The sequence below is a fragment of the Macaca thibetana genome, chromosome 3, assembly GCF_024542745.1.
Source record: "Macaca thibetana thibetana isolate TM-01 chromosome 3, ASM2454274v1, whole genome shotgun sequence".
Classification (NCBI taxonomy): domain Eukaryota; kingdom Metazoa; phylum Chordata; class Mammalia; order Primates; family Cercopithecidae; genus Macaca; species Macaca thibetana.
This window is the reverse complement of record NC_065580.1, coordinates 145012478-145020282: the sequence shown is the minus strand read 5'-3', so window position 1 is coordinate 145020282 and position 7805 is coordinate 145012478. Positions and strand designations below refer to the sequence as shown.

General features: G+C 46.9%; 1 non-coding gene across 1 annotated transcript; it reads left to right on the top strand.

Moving 5' to 3' along the window:
- Window positions 1-272: 272 nt before the first annotated feature.
- LOC126951795 (U6 spliceosomal RNA) lies at window positions 273-374 on the top strand. The gene has a single exon (XR_007724655.1). It is a non-coding gene; the product is annotated as a U6 spliceosomal RNA (small nuclear RNA).
- Window positions 375-7805: the final 7431 nt, after the last annotated feature.

The following is a 7805-nucleotide window of genomic DNA, read 5'->3' as shown; positions in this document are numbered from 1 at the left end:
ACCTGGGCAACATAGGAAGACTCTGTCTCTACAAAAGAAAAACAAAATTAAATTAAACAATATGGCACTTCTGGAAATCAAATTCCTCTCTCCCCACTTCCTGGGGTTTGCTGCTGTTGTTGTTGCTTGTTGTTGCTGTTGTTTGTTTAGTGACTTTTCTGGACTTAACTCTGTAAAATCTGTGTTCTTTGTTCTGTGCAACCACTGAAGACTTTGCTTAGTCATCTCAGTGGCCAGCTAATAACTGGACAGAAATATTCCTAGATGTCTACTGGCTTCAGCAGCATATATACTAAAATTAAAGTGATACAGAGAAGATTATCTAACCCTCATGCAAGGATTACATGCAAATTCATGAATTGTTCCATATTTAAAAAAAAAAAATTAAAACTAAAAAGAGATCTTTTTAAATGTTTTAGACCATTAAGTTTCCCAGCATTTGCTGAGGAACTCTGTGTGTGTTGAGGCATGTTTTCAATACTCCAGCAAGCAACTTACAACTCTACCTTAGCCTTCATTTCCTCTTGTGTAGACACTCAAGGTCAGTCAGAGGTGAGAGTTTAGGACCTTCTCAGGTCTTCCTGGGCATGCGCACAGTCCTCTACATACACGTAGCCCACCAGATTCTCAGAAACACAGCAGGGTTTTTTAAAAAAATATCTTATTGACATCTCTTTTCCCAGTTATTTCTTTTAAAAATTTTTGGTCGGTTTCTTTTTAGCCCCAACGAGTTATGTTGTGGGAAATAGAGGATTAGGGAGAAAAAGAGAATATACATATCTTACTAAATGCAAGCATTGGCAAACATAGTCATAATTAATGGTTCAGAGAAGGAGAGACAGTGAAGGAATTTTTTTCTTTTCAACTTTGCTCAAGAGGCAGGTGTCTGGAGCCCATTCCTTTGGCTTCGACTTTTCAGACAGCGTTATCTTGTAACTGTCCTTGAAGTTGAAGTGAGTTGGCTAAGCAGAGGAAAACTTGTTCTTCTTTTCTTTTTAACCCTTGCCTTGCCACAGTTACATGGCATCAGGTAGTTGAAATGTTAAACAATTGCCACTGATTGTTTTGGACAAATGCCTTGGCCACAGGGCTATTTGCAGAGATACTGACAAACTCTTGGATCAAATAAAGACAAGCTTTGAGAATAGCATTTTTCAGCAAACTGCCAGACAAGTCAAATAGTGACAGTTTTCTGGGGATGGGGCTTTTAGGGAACTCCAAGCCCAGCCTGCCTCTTCCAGTGGTGGCAAGATGCTTGTTTTCACAGCTACCATGGTTAAAAGCAGGCATATTTTCATGGATCTGGGAGACAGGGATGCTTTTAGAGCAAATTAAAATGCCACAAAATCAGTGTTTATACTGAGATTCAGCCCTCTTACTTGAACACATCCTCTTCAAATTGTTGCAAGCCTTTAGATAATTTCCAGGTCAGAAGAAGTTGATTTTGACCATTTTTTTCAGCGTTTTCTTTGCTTTTATGGAGGAGTGGGTTTTTGGAGATTCTTGCTCCACTATTCTGGAAGCATTTCTTTTTATCCATTCAATCTTTTTTTTCATTGCCATACTTAAATTTTTTTTTAAATTTTATTCTCAATTGACCATGTGTGTATGTATGGTATACAATATGATGTTATGGCTTATGAATACAATGTGGAATAATTAAATCAAGCTAATTAATACATCCATCACCTCAAATACTTATATTTTTTGGTGGCGAGAACATTTAAAATTTATTTTGACAATTTTTTTTGTTTTAAAGACAGGGTCTCACTCTGTCACCTAGGCTGGAGTGCAGTGGCATGATCATGGCTCACTGCAGTCTCAACCTCCCAGGATTAAGACATTCTCCCACCTCAGCCTCTCAAGTAGCTGGGACTAGAGCTGTGTACCACATGGCTGGCTAATTTTCAAAATTATTTTCTTGAGATGGAGTCCCACTATATTGCCAAGGCTGGTCTCTAACTGCAGAACTCAAGTGATCCTCCCACCTCGGCCTTCCAAAGTGATGGGATTACAGGCGTGAGCCACCACACCTGACCTCTTAACAGTTTTGAAATGTGCTATACGCTGTTGTTAATTACATTCACCAGGCTGTGCAATAGTTCCCAAAAAAGTATTCCTCCTAACTGAGACTTTGTACTTTTTTTGTTTTTGTTTTTTGTTTTTTCTTTTCTTTTTTTTTTTTTTTTGAGACAGAGTCTAGCTCTGTCACCCAGGCCGGAGTGCAGTGGTGAGAGCTCGGCTCACTGCAAGCTCCGCCTCCCGGGTTCATGCCATTCTCCTGCCTCAGCCTCCCAAGTAGCTAGGACTACAGGCACCTGCCACCATGCCCCGCTAATTTTTTGTATTTTTAGTAGAGACGGGGTTTCACAGTGTTAGCCAAGATGGTCTCGATCTCCTGACCTCGTGATCTGCCCACCTCGGCCTCCCAAAGTGCTGGGATTACAGGCGTGAGCCACTGCGCCCAACCTGATTTTGTACCTTTTGACCATCATTACCACATTTCCTCCAACCCTCATCCTATCTTTTTTTTTTTTTTTTTTTTTTTGAGAAGAGTCTCGCTCTGTCACCCAGGCTGGAGCGCAGTGGTGTAATCTCGGCTCACCGCAAGTGAGGAAAGAGAGAGACCCTCTCATATTGTTTTATATTGTTTTATATTCAGTACCTGTTTTAAGAAAAAACAATGAAGTAAAACCAAAGACAGGCAGCCCGGCACCAGGCCGAGAACTAGGCCTGGGTCTGCCTGGCCTAAACCCAGTAGTTAAAAATCAACTCCTGACTTAGAAACCGATGTCCCTGACATTGTATAGCAGAACAATGTGAAACTCCCTGCCCTGTTCTGTTTCTCTCTGACTACCAGTGCATGAAACCCCTGTCACGTATCCCCTAGATTGCTTAATCAATCACACCCCTTTCATATGAAATCTTTTTTTTTTTTTTTTTTTTTTTTTTTTTTTTGAGACGGAGTCTCGCTCTGTCACCCAGGCTGGAGTGCAGTGGCCGGATCTTAGCTCACTGCAAGCTCCGCCTCCCGGGTTCCCGCCATTCTCCTGCCTCAGCCTCCCGATATGAAATCCTTAGTGTTGTGAGGCCCTTAAAAGGGACAGAAATTGTGCATTCGGGGAGCTCGGATTTTAAGGCAGTAGCTTGCCAATGCTCCCAGCTGAATAAAGCCCTTCCTTCTACAACTCGGTGTCTGAGAGGTTTTGTCTGCGGCTCGTCCTGCTACACAAGCTCCGCCTCCTGGGTTCACGCCATTCTCCTGCCTCAGCCTCTCGAGTAGCTGGGGCTACAGGCGTCCACCACCACGCCTGGCTAATTTTTTGGTATTTTCAGTAGAGACAGGGTTTCATCGTATTAGCCAAGATGGTCTCGATCTCCTGACCTCGAGATCCGCCCGCCTCGGCCTCCCAAAGTGCTGGGATTACAGGCGTGATCCACTGCGCCCTGCTTTTTTTTTTTTTTTTTTTTTTGAGATGTAGTTTCACTCTGTTGCCCAGGCTGGAATGCAATGGTATGATCTCGGCTCACTGCAATCTCTGTCTTCCGGGTTCAAGCAATTCTACTGCCTCAGCCTCCCAAGTAGCTGGGATTAGAGGCGCAAGCCACCACGCCCAGCTATTTTTTTGTATTTTTAGTAGAGACGAGGTTTTGCCATGTTGGCCAGGCTGGTTTCAAACACCTGACCTCAAGTGATCCACCCACCTCAGCCTCCCAAAGTGCTGGGATTACAGGTATCAGCCACTGCGCCTGGCTCCCCATTCTATCTTAATAGCATTCTTAGGAAGTGAGATATTCAAGCCCTTCTGTCTTTGTTTTTGTTTGAGATGGAGTCTCGCTCTGTCGCCCAGGCTGGAGTGCAGTGGTGTGATCTCAGCTCACAGCAACCTCCGCCTCCCAGGTTCAAGTGATTCTCCTGCCTTAGCGTCCTAAGTAGCTGGGATTACAGGCGTTAGTCACCAAGCCCAGCTAATTTTTGTATTTTTTGTAGAGACGGGATTTCACCATGTTAGTCTTGAACTCCTGACGTCAGGTGATCCACCCACTTTGGCCTCCCAAAGTGCTGGGATTACAGGCATGAACCACCATGCCCGGCGGTAGTCCTTCTTTTTAAAGAAACAGATGCTCAGCGAGGTTAGGTGACTAATGTAAATTCATATACCCCTGGAGAACCAAGCCAGGGTTTGAACCCCAATACACCTGTCTGAGATGAGTGTTCTGCATGTCCAGTCCCTCCCCCACTCATGTACCCTTTTTCACTGCAGTCCTTAGTTCCCTCCTCCACACCGGCTGTTTATCCCACAAGTTTATTTAGGCGCTGGTCTGTGGGAGGATCACTCAGCTCCAAAGCTTGCACGTAAGGAGACTCCACACACCTGCAGATGAGGGTTCTGCTCTCACGTTGAAAGCAGAAAGTCTCTTCTCTCTGAGCTAGGCATTGGGCCGGTCACCTGGAGGAATCCCAAAGTGATGATAGAAGCCCTTGAGCATCCTTCCTGCTCTCCATGCCATCAGGAATGTCAGCTGATGTTGTCTCCAGGTGAGCCAAGACATGCAGGTGCATTCCTGAGTCACACGCAGGTCATGTCCCTGGCAGAAACCCAGCCTGCTCTCCAACAGCGCCCTTCTGGCAGTTTCTCCAATACCACGCAGATGATAGAGCAATGAAGCAAAAGCTGGACGAGTGAGCAGCGGCTCTCAGCTCCAGCCCATCCTGGCCACCAGGAAAGGAGGCCCAGGGTTTAGTTCTTGAGGTGAAACCAGCACAATTGTCCCCATGGAACTGGTATTTATGGTTTCTTTGAATAAACGTAGAAATTGATCTTCCCAGTTTTTTTTTTTTTTTTAGACAGACTCTCACTCTGTCGCCCAGGCTGGAGTGCAGTGGTGCAGTCTCAGCTCACTGCAAGCTCTGCTTCCCGGGTTCAAGCAATTCTCCTGCCTCCGCTTCCTGAGTAGCTGGGATGACAGGCGCCCTCCACTATGCCCGGCTAAGTTTTGCATTTTTAGTAGGGATGGGGTTTCACCATGTTGTCCAGGCTGGTATCGAACTCCTGACCTCAGGTGATTCACCTGCCTCAGCCTCCCAAAGTGCTGGGATTACAGGCGTGAGCCACCGCACCCGGCCATTCACATCTCTTTTGACTAAGAACTTTACACTAAGGTGAAGAAATTTTGACAATGGGCTCATGCCTTTGCGATTCACCATGTACCCTATCACCTAGATGGATGGTAGAGTGGCCTACAGAAGGCTACTGAAGCAAGCCTATGAAAGTAAGTTATGGGCCGGGCACGGTGGCTCAAGCCTGTAATCCCAGCACTTTGGGAGGCTGAGATGGGCGGATCACGAGGTCAGGAGATCGAGACCATCCTGGCTAACACGGTGAAACCCCGTCTCTACTAAAAAATACAAAAAACTAGCCGGGCGAGGTGGTGGCGCCTGTAATCCCAGCTACTCGGGAGGCTGAGGCAGGAGAATGGCGTAAACCCGGGAGGCGGAGCTTGCAGTGAGCTGAGATCTGGCCACTGCACTCCAGCCTGGGCAACAGAGCCAGACTCCGTCTCAAAAAAAAAAAAAAAAAAAGTCAGTTGTGACTCCAGCTAAGAGACCACACCCTGTAAGACTGAGCTGTTATTCAACAATATGCAGTACAGGCCTACAAACCAAGAGTGGAGGTGGTAGTGTTTCCTTGCATATATTTTATTTTATTTATTTTTTTTTTTTTTTTTTTTTTTTTTTTTTTCGAGACGGAGTCTCACTCTGTCACCCAGGCTGGAGTGCAGTGACGCCATCTTGGCTCACTGCAAGCTCCACCTCTCGGGTTCACGCCATTCTCCTGCCTCAGTCTCCCGAGTAGCTGGGACTACAGGTGCCCGCCACCATGCCTGGCTAATTTTTTGTATTTTTAGTAGGGACGGGATTTCACCATGTTAGCCAGGATGGTCTCGATCTCTTTACCCCGTAATCCACCCGCCTCGGCCTCCCAAAGTGCTGAGATTACAGGTGTGAGCCACTGCGCCCGGCCCCCTTGCAGGTAACATCTAATAACTCACTTAAGGAACTTTTGTTTTCAGCTACACAACTTGGGGCTCACTGGAGTTTTGTTTTTTTTGTTTGTTTGTTTGTTCGAGACGGAGTTTCGCTCTGTCGCCCGGGCTGGAGTGCAGTGGCCGGATCTCAGCTCACTGCAAGCTCCGCCTCCCGGGTTTACACCATTCTCCTGCCTCAGCCTCCCGAGTAGCTGGGACTACAGGCGCCCGCCACCTCGCCCGGCTAGCTTTTTGTATTTTTTAGAGACGGGGTTTCACCGTGTTAGCCAGGATGGTCTGGATCTCCTGACCTCGTGATCCGCCCGTCTCGGCCTCCCAAAGTGCTGGGATTACAGGCTTGAGCCACCGCGCCCAGCCGCTCACTGGAGTTTGAGATCCTAATACACAAGGAATTCCCCTTTTTTTTTTTTTTTTGAGACGGAGTTTCGCTCTCGTTGCCCAGGCTAGAGCTCAATGGTGTGATCTGGGCTCACCACAATGTCTGCCTCCTGGGTTCAAGCGTTTCTTCTGCCTCAGCCTCCTGAGTAGCTGGGATTACAGGTAGGCGCCACCACGCCTGGCTAATTTTGTATTTTTAGTAGAGACGGGGTTTCTCCGTGTTGGTCAGGCTGCACTCGAACTCCCGACCTCAGGTGATCCACACCCCTCAACCTCCCCAAAGTGCTGGGATTACAGGCGTAGGCCACCGCACTCAGGCCATGGAATTCCCTGTTTTATCCCAGTGAACAGAGTTGTGGTTCTGGTCCATTGGAAACTGAGTCTACTTCGTGATCATTTTTGGATCTTCATTCACTGAACCAATAGAGAGAGGAGTTACTATTCCAGCCGGGATCGTAGATTGTTATGAACAAGGGAAAGCTGGGTTGCAGCTCAGAATGAGATGGAGAAGAACTATGTGTAGAATCGCGAGGATCCACTCAGGCACCTCTTTATATATCTTCATTCACTAATAACCACGGCGGGTGAGAGATGACTATACAGTGGTAAGTTTAAAAAGGCAGACTTTTTTTTTTTTTTGAGACGCAGTCTCGCTCTGTCGCCCAGGCTGGAGTGCAGTGGTGCGATCTCGGCTCACCACAACCTCCACCTCCTGGGTTCAAGCGATTCTCCTGCCTCAGCGTCCCAAGGAACTGGGACCACAGGCGCGTGCCATCACGCCCAGCTAATTTTTTGTATTTTTAGTAGAGACAGGGTTTCACCCTGTTAACCAGGATGGTCTCGATCTCCTGTCCTCGTGATCTGCCCTCATCAGCCCCCCAAAGTGCTGGGATTGGCAGACTTATTAAAGAAAGTATGAAAGTACATTACCAAGCCAGGAGTGGTGGCTCACCCCTGTAATCTCAGCACTTTGGGAGGCCAAGGCAGGCGGATTACCTGAGGTCGGGAGTTCGAGACCAGACTGACCAACATGGAGAAACCTTGTCTCTACTAAAAATACAAAATTAGCTGGGCAAGGTGGTGCATGCCTGTAATCCCAGCTACTCAGGAGGCTGAGGCAGGAGAATCGTTTGAACCTGGGAGGTGGAAGTTGCGGTAAGCTGAGGTCACACCACTGTACTCCATCCTGGGCAACAAGAGTGAAACTACGTCTCAAAAAAAGAAAGAAAGAAAGAAAAGAAAGTATGAAAGTACATTGCCAGGGAGCAACGGATCGAATCGGCAGAAGAGGAGGTGACCATAAGGAAATGAAGGCTTGCTGGAGATTTTTTTTCTTTCTTTCTTTTATTTGAGACGGAGTCTCGCTCTGTCGCCCA